This window comes from Bombina bombina, chromosome 6 (genome assembly GCF_027579735.1).
Source record: "Bombina bombina isolate aBomBom1 chromosome 6, aBomBom1.pri, whole genome shotgun sequence".
Lineage (NCBI taxonomy): Eukaryota > Metazoa > Chordata > Amphibia > Anura > Bombinatoridae > Bombina > Bombina bombina.
Genome location: NC_069504.1, coordinates 633,989,599 through 634,007,592, shown reverse-complemented (window position 1 = coordinate 634,007,592; position 17,994 = coordinate 633,989,599).

Sequence of the window (17,994 nt, the reverse complement as noted above, 5' to 3'; positions counted from 1 at the left end):
TGAGCTCTAGTTACCATAATATAACCTATATTAAAAACTGAGGTCACTTTTATTTTAACTCACCATTGTATAGCATGTTTTTCATGGTCTTTTTACTAAAACTTACTCACAGACCACAACTCATCAGTCAGGTTAACCATGTAGCAGAGTTGGATATCTGAGTCCTCATTTTCTTGTATACCAATATGATACCTATGTTGTTGATTTATACTGTTTGTTAATGGAGTTATAACTCCTTGTATCGTTCTATAACACCACTGACTGCTGGAATGTTGAGTTTTCTTTTTCTGATTTCTGTATATTTTTGAATCCTCAATAAAAAAAAAATATAAAAAAAAAGAATATACTAATAAACATTACATGGTCAACCATTTTAACATGTAAAAAAAATGGACAATACAACAATAAGTTAATGCTCAGAGGATCGGCAGCAGGGTTACATCTCTTAATCCACGTCTATAATTCTTCTTACAAGAGGGGGTTTAGTGCATGTCTATATATATATATATATATATATATATATATATATATATCATTCTTTGTTACAGATAGTAATCAATATGTCACATTAACACACCCATCAATATAGCAATTTTATTGGCAACGGTGCATACCTTGGAATACCATTTCACTGTCATGTGTTAGACTCACCTATAAGGGTGGGGAACTCAATACTGGTCTAGGGGGTACCGTGGCGATAGCACAAATTATCTCTAATCCGTGTCATTGCCCATACAATAGACAATGACTGGTGGTGTATCCCTCGTCCAAAGGCGAGAGGAACACCCCCAGTCAGTCCCCATCCACAACCATCCAGTGCCCCATCCCAAGAGTGACACATTACAAGGATATATTATGTTAATGAACCAAAATCAGGCACAGAGTTCAGTCCCTTAGGATTTATGGTACCCAGCCTGTACATCCATTCTGCCTCCCTTTTGAGAAGCAGCTTATTTCTGTCTCCACCTCATGATAGTTTAGAGATGTGATCAATTAGAATCACTTTGATTGAAGATACAGGATGTTTGCCCACCAACCAGTGGCGTGCCACCGGTTGGTCGGATTCTCCTTTCTTTATGACCTGCCTTATAGCCATTCGATCGTTGGCCATTCTTTCTCTGATCGCCCCCTGGGTCTTCCCAACGCAGTGCAAACTACATGGGCATATCAACATATAGACAACGTGGGTAACGGTGCACGTTATGGAAGGATTGTACTTCCGATTACCATGTGGAGGGTTACATTTTTTTGTAGCTATCATTCCATTGCAGGTGGTGCAATTAGGGCACCAGAAGCAGCCCCTCCATGTTACTTTCATATCATCATCTGAGTAACACTTTATGGGATCTGAAATGACCAGAAGGTCCCTGAGATTAGTGTTGCATCTGTAGCCTACTATGGGGTTAGTGTTCTTGGCAAATATTAGCTTAGGATCCGAGAGAAGGATGTGCCAGTGTTCTTTCATGGATTATCCAACCTTGGACGTGTTGGAGGCTAAAGTAGTGGTAAAGATGATGTTGTTCTCATTGTTTTGTGGTCTTATTTTCTTTCACAATAGTGTCTCTTGTGTGACATCTTTAACTTGTTCCTTCACTGTTTCCAGAACAGTCAGTGAGTATCATCACTTCATGAATCTATTTTGCATCTCTTGCACTTGTGACTCCCCCTTCTCTCTGTTATAATTATTCATTATCGCTCTGATGAATTGTGATTTTATAATACCTCTAACCAGGGATGGGGGATGGCAGCTATTAGACATAAGTAAGGAGTTCTAGTCTGTGGGTTTGTGATAAAAAAATTGAATTCTTGGACCTACTTATTGTAAAGGGTCAGATGGGACTTGAAATGACCTTGTATTCCAAACCCAAACCCACAGACCGGAACATATTCATATTTTCATGTCGGTTAAGCTCACTTGAAAATATGCAATAATCGATTGCGATATTCGAACTTTGGCTTTTTGCGCGCATCAGGTTAGCGCGTGAATGAAAACTTTTTAATTTTAACTTGTAATACTAGCACTACCCAATGAGCGCAAAAAGCTTACTTCTAGTGGAGTTACCATGGGAACGGAACATTAAATAACACTCCACTTTTAATCTGGCCCTTAGGGGGTTCCTACTTAACAATAATCATGGAATAATGGTTAATTATTTTATTTGTTCATAGTTTACTTATAGACCTAAGGCAATTTATAAGATGTATTGATTATGATGGGGTTACATTTTACTGCTGTTTTCCTTTTCCTTTCCATATTACTCTGTTTTTGTTGCCAAGTATAAGTATATTGCTCTAATCTTTTGTGTGTGGCTGAAACTGAGTGGTATAGCTGTTTTTTCTTTATTTTCTTGAGAGGGGACTCTGCTGCCTTCCTCCACCTCCAACATTACGCTTTGATCTATATATAAAACTTGATCCATGTACTAAATGTTATATGCATAAACCACAGATTGCTTATGGCGCAGATTACCCGATGTTTAACAGCATGGGTTCAGGTAAGGTAGAACAAATAGATTACATGTCCCCTGAGATATAAATATTGCAAAGCACTGTCTTATCTGTTTATACTAGGCGATTATTTTCTGCCCTCAAATCATTCAATAACCTACTTCTTTATTCTCTTACCTATGACCCATATAGCAGTTTTTAGCATTCTCCATCCCTTTATTATTATTATTATTATTATTATTATTATTATTATTATTATTATTATGTATCTATCTAGTGGTTTACTTTAGCCTAGGAACTTGGAGATGTGTACTCTCTTTTTGAGTAGCCCTAGATTATTAACTAGTCATATAAAGCATTTTACAGTTTGGTGATCACAGAATGACCTATTTTATAGTTTATATCCACAAAGTTGCATACAACTTTAGATCAGCAATGGTTATGAGATTTCCCCAGTTATCTATTACTACATATATGTTAGGTTTTCCTCTAGAGTTCCAGAATAATCATAAAAGTTGTGGAATGTAGCTATTTATGTACTTCAACTCACATAGATTAGTGAGTGAATCAGGACTCAAATAGCAAGATAATATGATTCCTAGGTTTTATATGGAATAGTAAATTAGTGCTATTCAGATGAGTAGCAACATTAAACACACTTCAATGATGTACTGGTGTAAATGGTTGTTACACTTCATCAGATAAACAATAAGGTAAGTGTGTTATAACATAAGAATTTACATATGGTGAATCTTGCAATACTGAAGTTGTAGAGTCCTATGATATACAGGAGTTAAGTTATATGAAGTTTAAGATTTGGAAATTGAACAGCAGAGACACAGACTATGGAAGTGCTGACAGGTAGGCTGAGACAATGCAAAGTAGCTGTGCAGTCGTGAGCAAAGCTGCAGGGTGAGGTCAGTCTCTGATGTTATGCAAACAAAGGTAACAAATTATGCAAAGTAACAAAGCTTCAATATCATAGTCTTGAGATACAAATGTATACTTGCGTTTTCCTGTGTTCAGTTCAGATAAGAGGTTGTTGGTGTCAGAGGAAGTTGTGCCAAAGGCACACTTTAAATGAGCGGCTTGAATGCAGCTGAATAGCTGTGTTGTTAAAAGTCAGCGTTTGAGTTTAGAAACAGTCAAAGATTAGGTTGTTGTATTCCACAGGACACAAGTAGAGAATCCTGGAGCTCTTAGTAAGAGTAAGGCAATCCTTATGGCTTGTCTCAATAATGCAGCTAGGTAAAGGAACTAACTTCAATAAACAAGCAAGTTGTGAATGAAATGAACACACCTTTATGGGAAGGTATCAGTAGGTGGACCTAGGTAATTAAAGGTACAGAGGTACCTTACAGTATATCTACAAAGATAGAGAAGATATTATATTACACTATGCTTGGCCATTCTTATTTATTTGGTTTTCCTGTTCTCTCAACGTACAAAGTGTCTCTCCCTTTTCCTACCCTATAAGGCTTAGCATAGCCTACAGTTCCCATCTGACATCTCATGCCTTGTAGGTCTCACCCCTGCCCTCTACACAGCCATTTCCACCTACTCCTTCTGGGCCCCTTTGCCTCCACAAGGCAGACCCCACTTACATATGCGTCTCCGTTAATAACCCCTATATGCAACCCCTACCCTTAATAACATACTCTAAGAGGTCCAGTTTATATAATTGGAATACTCCCCCACCCCTCTTTGAGTGGCTCTTGCCCGCTGTACCTCCCTACCTTTTACTCCGCTCACTAACTAGGCTTATCGTTTATACGTCTTAAATTTTTTATGGAACTATATATTATATACTTAATCTTAGAAGTAACATGTTAGGTTTCCACTAATATTCTCATGCGTATGTTTTTCTCCATTAATTTATACTATACCTGAGCTCTAGTTACCATAATATAACCTATATTAAAAACTGAGGTCACTTTTATTTTAACTCACCATTGTATAGCATGTTTTTCATGGTCTTTTTACTAAAACTTACTCACAGACCACAACTCATCAGTCAGGTTAACCATGTAGCAGAGTTGGATATCTGAGTCCTCATTTTCTTGTATACCAATATGATACCTATGTTGTTGATTTATACTGTTTGTTAATGGAGTTATAACTCCTTGTATCGTTCTATAACACCACTGACTGCTGGAATGTTGAGTTTTCTTTTTCTGATTTCTGTATATTTTTGAATCCTCAATAAAAAAAAAATATAAAAAAAAAGAATATACTAATAAACATTACATGGTCAACCATTTTAACATGTAAAAAAAATGGACAATACAACAATAAGTTAATGCTCAGAGGATCGGCAGCAGGGTTACATCTCTTAATCCACGTCTATAATTCTTCTTACAAGAGGGGGTTTAGTGCATGTCTATATATATATATATATATATATATATATATATATCATTCTTTGTTACAGATAGTAATCAATATGTCACATTAACACACCCATCAATATAGCAATTTTATTGGCAACGGTGCATACCTTGGAATACCATTTCACTGTCATGTGTTAGACTCACCTATAAGGGTGGGGAACTCAATACTGGTCTAGGGGGTACCGTGGCGATAGCACAAATTATCTCTAATCCGTGTCATTGCCCATACAATAGACAATGACTGGTGGTGTATCCCTCGTCCAAAGGCGAGAGGAACACCCCCAGTCAGTCCCCATCCACAACCATCCAGTGCCCCATCCCAAGAGTGACACATTACAAGGATATATTATGTTAATGAACCAAAATCAGGCACAGAGTTCAGTCCCTTAGGATTTATGGTACCCAGCCTGTACATCCATTCTGCCTCCCTTTTGAGAAGCAGCTTATTTCTGTCTCCACCTCATGATAGTTTAGAGATGTGATCAATTAGAATCACTTTGATTGAAGATACAGGATGTTTGCCCACCAACCAGTGGCGTGCCACCGGTTGGTCGGATTCTCCTTTCTTTATGACCTGCCTTATAGCCATTCGATCGTTGGCCATTCTTTCTCTGATCACCCCCTGGGTCTTCCCAACGCAGTGCAAACTACATGGGCATATCAACATATAGACAACGTGGGTAACGGTGCACGTTATGGAAGGATTGTACTTCCGATTACCATGTGGAGGGTTACATTTTTTTGTAGCTATCATTCCATTGCAGGTGGTGCAATTAGGGCACCAGAAGCAGCCCCTCCATGTTACTTTCATATCATCATCTGAGTAACACTTTATGGGATCTGAAATGACCAGAAGGTCCCTGAGATTAGTGTTGCATCTGTAGCCTACTATGGGGTTAGTGTTCTTGGCAAATATTAGCTTAGGATCCGAGAGAAGGATGTGCCAGTGTTCTTTCATGGATTATCCAACCTTGGACGTGTTGGAGGCTAAAGTAGTGGTAAAGATGATGTTGTTCTCATTGTTTTGTGGTCTTATTTTCTTTCACAATAGTGTCTCTTGTGTGACATCTTTAACTTGTTCCTTCACTGTTTCCAGAACAGTCAGTGAGTATCATCACTTCATGAATCTATTTTGCATCTCTTGCACTTGTGACTCCCCCTTCTCTCTGTTATAATTATTCATTATCGCTCTGATGAATTGTGATTTTATAATACCTCTAACCAGGGATGGGGGATGGCAGCTATTAGACATAAGTAAGGAGTTCTAGTCTGTGGGTTTGTGATAAAAAAATTGAATTCTTGGACCTACTTATTGTAAAGGGTCAGATGGGACTTGAAATGACCTTGTATTCCAAACCCAAACCCACAGACCGGAACATATTCATATTTTCATGTCGGTTAAGCTCACTTGAAAATATGCAATAATCGATTGCGATATTCGAACTTTGGCTTTTTGCGCGCATCAGGTTAGCGCGTGAATGAAAACTTTTTAATTTTAACTTGTAATACTAGCACTACCCAATGAGCGCAAAAAGCTTACTTCTAGTGGAGTTACCATGGGAACGGAACATTAAATAACACTCCACTTTTAATCTGGCCCTTAGGGGGTTCCTACTTAACAATAATCATGGAATAATGGTTAATTATTTTATTTGTTCATAGTTTACTTATAGACCTAAGGCAATTTATAAGATGTATTGATTATGATGGGGTTACATTTTACTGCTGTTTTCCTTTTCCTTTCCATATTACTCTGTTTTTGTTGCCAAGTATAAGTATATTGCTCTAATCTTTTGTGTGTGGCTGAAACTGAGTGGTATAGCTGTTTTTTCTTTATTTTCTTGAGAGGGGACTCTGCTGCCTTCCTCCACTTTCCATAGCATTCTTTTTACATATCTTGAAAAATAAATTTGCCTGCTCTCCCAAGCCGTCCTTTTTCTTACCTACATAGATGTTCATCTAAAATGGAGGCATAGAATTTTATACATTGTGTAACAATGTTGTATTTTGGTACTTTGGTTGAGGTTTGTGATTGGTTGTAAAGTTTAAAGGGACGTGATGTAATGTGAAAATAGTGTGATGCTTGAAATGCAGGAAATTCTGTGGGGACCCAAGTATGTTATTGGAGTTATTGAGTTTTATTGGGGTTAGGTCATCGATAGGTTTTAATATTATGGGGAACTTTCACCAAGTCAAGGCAAATACAATGGAAAATAAATCTGTCTGGAAAAAATGTGGTTTTCTCACAGCGCCTTCTCTATATCCTACTGGCTGCCCTGAAAAACAAGACACCTAGTATATCTTGGAATTAGTTACAAAAGGAGAAGAGAGTCTAGGGAGCGCCTCGAGGTGGGCAGAGGATAATCCTGATATAGTTATATGATGAATAGAGGTGATAGGTGATGATGATTGTCAAATTTATTAGTGTATACACAATGGTAAAATTAACAATATAAAATATAAAATATGACCAGTAGATAATTACTCAACATAAAAAATGGTAAGCCCCATTTCATTTAGATTTAGGATTGATTTAGCGTTATTGCACTATTTTGTTATTTTTATTCCACAGGTACACTGGGAATTTATGTTCTATTTTTGGATTAATTGTATTATTTCTGGTATGAACCTTACCACAGAATACACAGGATATTAACACAAGCACCTCATCAGCTTTCTTCACATTGATTTTTCACCATTTTGTTTTTTCTTCAAAAATTTTTTCCTTCAATTGTGTTTTAAACTGACCAAATTGGATTCTTATTTTTCACTATTTTATTTTTATTGTATTTTTTATTTTTAATTTTTTCATTCTTTTATGGTTTTTCACCATTTTTGTATCATTTTTGAGACACAGTTTTAGCATTTTCACTTTTTGGACACCTTCACATCAATTTTTCTTCACATCAATTTTTCCCCACAGGAGAGACTGTATTTAGGAGCTTTCTATAGGACTTGGTTGCCCTTAAAAGACTTGGAGAATCACTCACACCCTGTGAATCAGGGATCATTCATATTATATGCGGAAATGCAAATATACTGACTAATACAAGTTATTTTTAGTAGCAATTTAAGATTGTTATTTTGGATTGTCATTTTAGGACCTTTTAGGACTGTTTCTTTAAGAATTTCATTTGATGGTATACTATCCCTCCTAACCGAGGCATAGAACAATACACTCGAACATACCTATTTATACTGCAATCTTCACTTATGATGGTTATGTATTTATTTTAATTTTTGTGTAACATGGATCCATGAATAATTTTAATGAAAATTTTTATGTGATATTTTTATGTTGAGTAATTATCTACTCGTCATATTTTATATTTTATATTGTTAATTTTACCATTGTGTATACACTAATAAATTTGTCAATCATCATCACCTATCACCTCTATTCATCATATAACTATATCAGGATTATCCTCTGCCCACCTTGAGGCGCTCCCTAGACTCTCTTCTCATTTTGGAAAATAAATCTGTGCATGAATTGTGAAAGACCCCAAAATAGCAACATTATTTTTATATTCACATTATTATTGCATATAATTTCCTAAAGAAATTACAGTATTTAATCTCATAAAAGCTACTTTAATTTACAATGACAGGGGAGTTGTTACTATTTAATGTCAACTGAGTCTCACATGTAATCAAGTCTATTATGTGGGAATTAATTTTATGCATAATGTCCCTTTAAGGTAAGGACTCAAAAAAGAAAGGGGTTAACATAGGTGTGTGATAAGAGAAAGGATGATAAAAGAGTAACATAATAGTTATCAGGCATACACAAACATGTACACCACTTACAGTATATATTAGCAACTGTTGACATTTCAATCTTGTTCTGGCTTTATATTCTCTATTGTATTCCTTTGTGAAACAAGGTAAATGCAATTTTCAGAGAACAGTATTACAGACACAGATTATCACTAATCCTGGAATCAATTAAATTTTAACTCCTGCTTTGTGGCTTTTATATGGCCAACCTGAAATTTAGTAGTGGTTCAGGCAGGGCACTCAGGAGACTGTGAGTATTAATTTATGAAAGATTCTATGGCTAAATGCTCAATGGTTATCTAGCATAATGAATAATCACTGGGCCGCTAGAAGTGTTATGTACCAGATGAAAAGAAAGATTCCAAGTATATTATAAGAGATAATGAGATCTCTAAGAGCTTTTCAAAACATCCATTTTGCAAAGCCTTATAATAAACAGCAAATGGAAAGCTTATTTCTAGGCACTTTCATGTGTGTGTGACATATAGTGGTGGATTAAAAATCTCAGCATGGGAATATGACCATATATATTTATGAACAACACAAATCTGTGGTTAATTCTAGGAGCATAAAACATGATGAACTATTACATATAACATCTAGTCTTATAGGGCTAGAAATGACACTGTTAAATGTTAACATGAAGTTATCCTACTGAGAGTATCATTATGCTCACAAAGAAGGCTTTCTATCAAAGACATACATATTAAAACATTAGTCTTTTCTGTTCTACTTTACTATCTAGAAATAAAATATTTTTATTGAATATAAATATTCAGAAAAAGCAAAAATCTTGCCAAAAATCTAAGTCATTTCATGCATAACTTTTAGATAAAAGATCAGTAGACAGGCTTCCAAAAATGAGTAAATTAATAAGTTTAAAAATAGTTTGCAAGTGGGCAGGATTAGTGATGAGTTTCTAGAAGCCAGAAAGGTAGTTGTATTGTTAAGGAACAGATTTCCAGATAACAGACCATTTACAAATAAGTGGCTAGTAGAGCAGACTTGATGAAGAAGATACAAGTGAAGAAGGGATGTTAAATTCACACCTCTAAATATTAATAACAGGCTATTGGAAAATGGTGTCTAATAACTAATGAAACAGTATGCTTCCAAGAAACATGTTGTTAACCACTTTTGTATTATACATATTGTAATATTAAAATCTTTTCATCTGAGAGGTTTTTGAGCCTGTTATTTACTGTGAATTTTACAATTTGTGATATTGTGGTATTCTAATTTGGTAAGGGGTTTCCCTTTATTATGTATGAAATATAGAAGGAATTTACTCACATACTTTTTTTGGGAAGTGAGGATGAATTAGAATTCAGCCAGCTAGTGTGAGGCTAATACTCCCAAACTTCTTATCTTCATCTCTTAGATGCACTTTATTTGTGAGTACCTGTTTTATTATTCATCCTTCCCTGCTTTTGTTAATCATCTGTGAACTGGAGAAAAAGGTGCACCGTATCATTTTTAATTTTATATATATATATATATATATATATATATATATATATATATATCTCAAAGAACAGGAAGCACTCCAGAAGACTTTCAAATAATGTCACCTTTAATTAGTGAATTATTTTTCTAACATTGTTAGATGACAACATAATGGACATTAAAGTCCCATAAACAAGCAGTGCAGAAAAATAAAGTATTTTAAGTGGGCAGTAAATCAAAACTATAATCTTGATATCCATAAAGGAGTCTTCTGCAAAGCATGTTGGGAACAGTACAGAACGCCTGGTAGAATCCATTTCAGATACAAGCACATGATTAATATTTTCTTACCTTACTGCTATTTCTGCTCCAGCTCCAAATCCCATACTGTCATTCAGTGACAAGCAGAATAAAGTGCAGGGCCAGTCAAAAAAGCACTTCCCATCTCCCTCAGTCACAAGTAGACCAATGAGCAGGACCGATGGAAAACACCCATCTCCTAAACTGTCCTAACTACTTTTAAAACAAATACATTCCAGGGCTCAGGCAGTGAGCTCCTTTAATGGGCATGTGTGAACCTTAGAGTGCCCTAAGGTAGCCTGAATATCATGTGCTTAGCCCCTTGTAATACCGCTGTCTCACTCTGCTGCATTATCACAGACCTGGCTGGCCCCTGTCCCCCTGCAATAGCAACGTCTCCCTCTGCCTGTATTAACATGACCCTCCCATGCTTAGATTCCAGTGAAGAGGTAATAGTTTGTTCTTGAGCGGGGCAGAGACCGGGCAGATGGACATGATGTGATCAACAGCGGGTCTCAATTTCCCTCCTCACCGCTTCTCCTAAAAGGTTAGAAAAAGCGCTAGGTGGGCATCTGTCAGCCGCACCGAGTCCAAAAATAAATTTTATATTTTTAGCCACATAGTCAGTGCAGCAGCCAGGTCAAGTGCCGCCCCCAAAAATGTGTCACCCTAGGCACCGGCCTTGTTGGCCTACGCCTTAATACGCCCCTGCAACACCCCTCACATGGATGTCATAGGTTATCCCATATAAAAGTACATTCAAATCCGTAAATGATCTCATCAGAAAAAACAACTTTTATACCCAACAGTAACTGAATAACAATGGTCATAGCGATGATATAGTGTAATGTAAGCAGGTCTATTTAAAATCTCCTTATTGTTGACGTATTAACTAATACATATTTTTTCAGGGAAAGTAACTGGCTAATTAATTGGGCTCATAATATAAATCAATAGTAATAATAATGATCATAATAATATGGAAGACTATGGGTTGAAATTGACAATATTGAAGTACAAGTCAAATTGCAATAAATTTTTTAGTTCTCAATATTTAATGTAAATAATTACTTAAGTATTTTGGATTTTGGTTGCATCGTGTCATTTCATGCTTTGCATCATTTTGGTTGCATCATTTCATTTCATGCTCACTTTTGGTTGATCTGCACATGAGGCGCCCCTCTGTTTTGTGTTTTACTTCATACTTTTCTATTGTGTGATATATAAAACACTAAAAATAAACTAAATAGTAATTATTTCACTGAAAGGAACACTCCTATTTGTATCATACATGGGGTAGATTTACCAAAGGTCTAGCGGACATGATTTGCAGTAACAAATCATGTCCGCTCGACCTCACTAAATGCCGACAGCATACGCTGTCTGCATTTAACATTGCACAAGCATTTCTGGTAAAATTCTTGTGCAATCCTGTTCCATGCTCACTCATGGAGAATCAGCCACTGGCAGGGGCCGTCAATCATACCGATTGTATCAGATTGGGATGATTTCAATCTGCCACCTAAAACGTGGTGGAGAAGTTAAGGAGCAGTGGTCTTACGACCCATGCTTCTTAATGTCCATTTCTGGTGGACCAGAAACGTTGGGGCATCAATGCAGCATCCACTGCTGAATAAATCGACCCCTCATTTTAGAGCAAAAATAGATGTGAAAGAAAGTATGATTAAGTATAACTGCAACTGCTAATGCAATGTGATTCTTATATAAAAATGAGTGAGGGAAAAATAATTTTCCTCCCCCCTTTCTCTCCCTCCTCTCTTCCACTTTTCTCTTCCCCCCTTGTTTAACCCTCAATATTTGATGTGCTAGGAAATTACTATTGTGTGATATATAAAACCCTTTAAAATAAACCAAACAGTGAATATTTCACTGGAAATTAAAAACTCATGTTTGTATCATACTAAAGGTGTGTAGGGCATGTCTGCATCATCCAATAGAAATAAGAAAAATTAATAAGTATCTTTTAGTGTGAGAATGAATGTGAAAGAAAATGTGATTGTGGAAATCTGCTTATGCTAATGCAATGCGATTATTATATAAGAAACAAAAAGGTACATGTCAATTCTTAATAGAATGTTGTTTGGCCCTCAATATTTAATTTGCTATGAAATTTTTCTACTATTGTCTGATGTATAAAACTCTAAAAATAAACTTAATAGTGAATATTTCAATGGAAGTAAAAACTCCTATTTATATAATAATAAATGTGTGTATGGGCATGTCTGTGTTCCCATATGGAAGAGAAATATATTTCCCATATATTTAGAAAATGAAAAATATATGCAACATATATTTAACAATATACATTTATTCAAAAAATGTAAATATATTTTTAAAAGACATATATTTGAAAATGTATTTTTAAAATGTATTTGCCAGATATTTTTTTTAATCTAAAAAGAGCATTTATACATATATTTAAAAAAAATAATTGTAAATGCATTCGAGAAATGTAATTGAAATGTATTTTCCAAACACATACGGCTAGATTTAGAGTTTGGCGTTAGCCGTCAAAACCAGCGTTAGAGGCTCCTAACGCTGTTTTTGGGCTACCGCTGGTATTTAGAGTCAGTCAGGAAAGAGTCTAACTCTCACTTTGCAGCCGCAACTTTTCCATACCGCAGATCCCCTTACGTCAATTGCGTATCCTATCTTTTCAATGGGATCTTTCTAACACCGGTATTTAGAGTCGTGGCTGAAGTGAGCGTTAGAAATCTAACGAAAAAACTTCAGCCGCAGCAAAAAGCCAGGAGTTAAGAGCTTTCTGGGCTAACTCCGGTTCATAAAGCTCTTAACTACTGTGCTCTAAAGTACACTAACACCCATAAACTACCTATGTACCCCTAAACCGAGGTCCCCCCACATCGCCGCCACTCTATTAAAACATTTTAACCCCTAATCTGCCGACCGCACACCACCGCCACCTACGTTATCCCTATGTACCCCTAATCTGCTGCCCCTAACACTGCCGACCCCTATATTATATTTATTAACCACTAATCTGCCGCCCCCAACGTCGCCTCCACCTACCTACAATTATTAACCCCTAATCTGCCGACCAGTCCTCACAGCTACTCTAATAAATGTATTAACCCCTAAAGCTAAGTCTAACCCTAACCCTAACACCCCCCTAAGTTAAATATAATTTAAATCTAACAAAATAAATTAACTCTTATTAAATAAATTATTCCTATTTAAAGCTAAATACTTACCTGTAAAATAAATCCTAATATAGCTACAATATAAATTATAATTATATTGTAGCTATTTTAGGATTAATATTTATTTTACAGGCAATTTTGTATTTATTTTAACCAGGTACAATAGCTATTACATAGTTAATAACTATTCAATAGTTACCTAGCTAAAATAATTACAAAATCACCTGTAAAATAAATCCTAACCTAAGTTACAATTAAACCTAACACTACACTATCAATAAATTAATTAAATAAAATACCTACAATTATCTAAAAAATATAATATATATATTAAAATACATATTTGCAGAACATTGGAATGTGAAATTATTAAATATGAATATTGCATAAATAGGATTTTCATCTACTATTTATGTGTTTGTGTATATATGTCTGTAAATACATACATACCCACATAAATACATATGAACACACACATATATATATATATGTGTGTGTGTATATATATATATATATATATATATATATATATATATGTGTGTGTGTGCTAAAGTCTTTTGTCTGCCTTTTTTTTGAGCCGTTATAATTTTTTTCTGCTATTTTTTTTTTTTTTTTTTTTTTTTATTAGTGTTATTATGAGTGTAACTATACTTTTCAATGCATTTTTTTTTGTTTCACAAAACCGTTAACTAGAGCTCTGATAGCACGCAATCCTGAAGCGCGTTAACTTAAAATACGCTCAAGCGATCTACTTTCAATTTATTTTCGATTGTGCGGAACTGTTAGCGCATCACTTGTAATCTGGTCCTTGTAGGCCTACAATATTTTTATGTATTTTTACATGTCTGATATTGCTAGTTTAATTTATTCAGTTGATAGCTGTTGCAGAGTTTTTGGTTCAGGAGAAAAAGCTAATAAATTTAATACTCTCCATTTACTTTTTAAAGCTGCTACTCTGAAGAAGTTTCCTGGAACATCAAAAGGCGTCATAAGTGATGCAGTTAACAGAAAAATTGCAGCGTTGAAATATCGCCTCTTAAAGTAAACATCATTCAAGAACTCAACAGACTCACGATTAGATATGTGCAATTCATTTTGGATCGATTCAGAAATTCGGAAAATTCTGCAAATTCGGAGATTCGGATAGAACCGAATTTCCGAATTAAAATACTGCCAAATTTACTGAATAAATCAAAATTAGTTCGGATTTATTCAGTAAATTCGGATGGCCATGGATTATACTAGTATTGTACAGTATATTAGGTTATATCACTCTGCTATGGGTTACACCTAATATACAGTACATAATACTAGTCTAATCCCACCTAACACTTACCGAAATTCCAAATTCCAAATTTCCGAACCAAACCGAATCGAACCGAATCCAGCCGAATTTCTTCTAATCCGAATGAATCCGAAGCGAATCCGAACCGAATCGATTCAAAATTTTCCGAATTCGAATAGATCCGAACCGAAATTCGAAAAATTCCGAATCGATCCGAACCGAACCAAATTTTTTCGCCATGCATATATCTACTCACGATAATAAAAATGTCGTTTTCCACAGTAAAATATTTTATAGTTCTATTCTATGTGTTCTACAAGTTTTAAAATTTTATTTTTAAATGACAATAATGTTTTGTATATTGTACTATCCAGCAAATGTTTTGGAATTCAATGGGTATACATTTTTTAATGTAATGGATTAAAATTTGGAATGCATATAAAAAATATTAATTGAAAATCAGTAGAAATATTTGCGGATTTTATAGGCCTACAATATATATAAAATATAATAGAAGTGCATATCAGAATTAGATAGAAATTTAATTTTTTAATTTATCTGGCATATATTTCTTAATGCACCCTGATGTACATTTTAACATATATTCCAGACTACAGTCATAGTATATTTCGGAATACATTCAGAAATACACTTTGAAATATATTTATGGTTGCGGCAATATATTTCTAAATGTACTCTGAAGTACATTTAACATATATTACAGAATATATTCACAGCATATTTCGCATTTTGAAGTACAGTTAACATATATTCCAGAATACAGTCAACGCATATTTCAGAATACATTCCGAAATACACTTTCAAATATATTTATGGAATTCTGAACATATATTCAATAATACATTCACAAATATAGTGAAATATATTTTTGAAATATATTGAATGTGGACAAAATTGTAATATTTAAAATATATTTCAAAATAATATACCAAAAATATATTATTTTAAATATATATTTCTTCCATGTGGGTCATCCAATAGAAATAAAATAAATTAATACGTTAATATTAGTTACAGTAAAAGTGAATATTAATTTGAAAGTCAGTGTGATTAAAGAAAACCTGTGCCTACTAATGCAACATAATTCTTATATAAAAATAAGTAAGATTTTTTTTTTTATAACTAGTGTAATAATATAAATACATACATTATCTTATTAGATTGTATTATTCATGATCAAATGTGGCTGAATCTACTACTACATTGGTTTCCTTCATCACATTTTCTTTCACATTCATTTTCACTCTAATAGCCACTTATTAATTTGTCTATTTTTATTGGATGATACAGACATGCCCCTATCCACATTTAGTATGATACAAACATGAATTTTATTTCTAGTGAAATATTCACTATTTTGTTTATTTTTAAGGGTTTTATACATCACAGAATAGTAGAGTAATTTAATAGCACATCAAATATTGAGGGTTAAACAAGGGGGGAAGAGAGAAGGGGGAGAAAGGGGGAAGGAATTTTTTTTTTCTCATGTAAGAAACACATCACATTGTATTAGCAAGGGCAGTTACACTTAGGGCTCGATGATATAAACTTCGCCTGATCAAAGCCACTTTTTCTCGCCGACTCTCGCAAGGCTGCCCAAGTGGAATGATTGTAAAAAAGGGGCAGTCCCTGCGAGTGGCGAGATTGCTCCTATTAAAAGTATTGGAGCTCGCTGAATAGGGACACTTCGCTCCTTAGAGCGAAGTTAGCAGGGAGCAGGGGGAGCACATTAAAATTAAAATCCTGCAGCCAATGTAACTCACATTATGCTGCTTTCTGCATAGAGCATCTTACATTTGCCTATATTTTAGTATGCATTTGTTTTTCTATTAGGGTTATAATAATTTTGAGTGTTCTGAGAAAAGCTCGCCACCTTTTAGTTGGTGAGAAAAAAATGTGATATCTGCAGTGCGAAAATCTTTATAGAATTATGCTGGGATTAGAGAAACATTTTTATATACGCCTATGTTGCGCCCATGTTCAGCCCATTCTATGAAAAAAAAAACAATTACGCTTTGCATTTTGTATTTATAAATTCAAATTTCTGTGTGATTTTCGCACATCCAGTGCACTGCAATTACGATTTATGCTGTGCATATTAAATTTGATTTATTCCTGTGTAAATTACATACAATTTTAACTTTTTTTTAACATACAATTTTTGGTGAAGAATTTTGTTAAGATTTTTGATGCACCTTAACAATAAAAAAAAGTCCTGCTTATTTTTGTGTGAATTTAAATAGGCATTTTGTTGTGCACATTTCACATAAAAATGCAGTATACGCCCCTTAGCGAGACACCCTGTTTTCAGGGTAAAAAGTGGCTTTAGATCATTCCACCAGGGAAATAGGACTGGCGAGCATACTTTATTAATCTCGCCAGCCCAGAGAGCTTTCAATCATCGAGCCCTTAGTCACACTTTCTTTCACATCCATGTTCAGTCTAAAAGTAATTTATCAATTTGTTTTATTTCTATTGGATGATACAGACATGCCCCTAGACACATTTCGTATGATACAAATATGAGTGTTCTTTTCAGTTAAATATTCACTATTTAGTTTATTTTTAGTGCTTTATACATCACACAATAGTAGAGTAATTTCACAGTACATTAAATATTGAGAACTAAACAAATTATTCCAATATGAATTGACTTGTACTTCAATAGTGTCAATTTCAAATCATAGTCTTCCATGTTATAGTTATGATCATTATTATTATTGATTTCTTTTATAATCCCCATTGATTAGCCAGGCAAAATATATATATATTAGTTAATACCTTCAACAATAAGGAGAGTTTAAATAGACCTGCTTCCCCCAATAAAGCTATAGATCCACTCCCCCCATACATTACACTATACTATTGCTGTGACCATTGTTATTCAGTTACTTTTGGGTATAAAAGTTGTTATTTCTTATGAGATGATTTATGGATTTGAATGGAGCTTTATATTGGATAACCTATGACATCGATGTGAGGGGTGTTGGCTACTAAATTGAAGGAAGGGGAAAGGGATTATCTAATGTGATTGGCTAATTGTGTTGCTTTAATGTTGCTGTGATAGTCAAATTTCTTGCCTGAAGAAACGGCTACAGCTGAGAAACGTTGCATGTTTGCTAGATCTTATTGGTTTATCCTT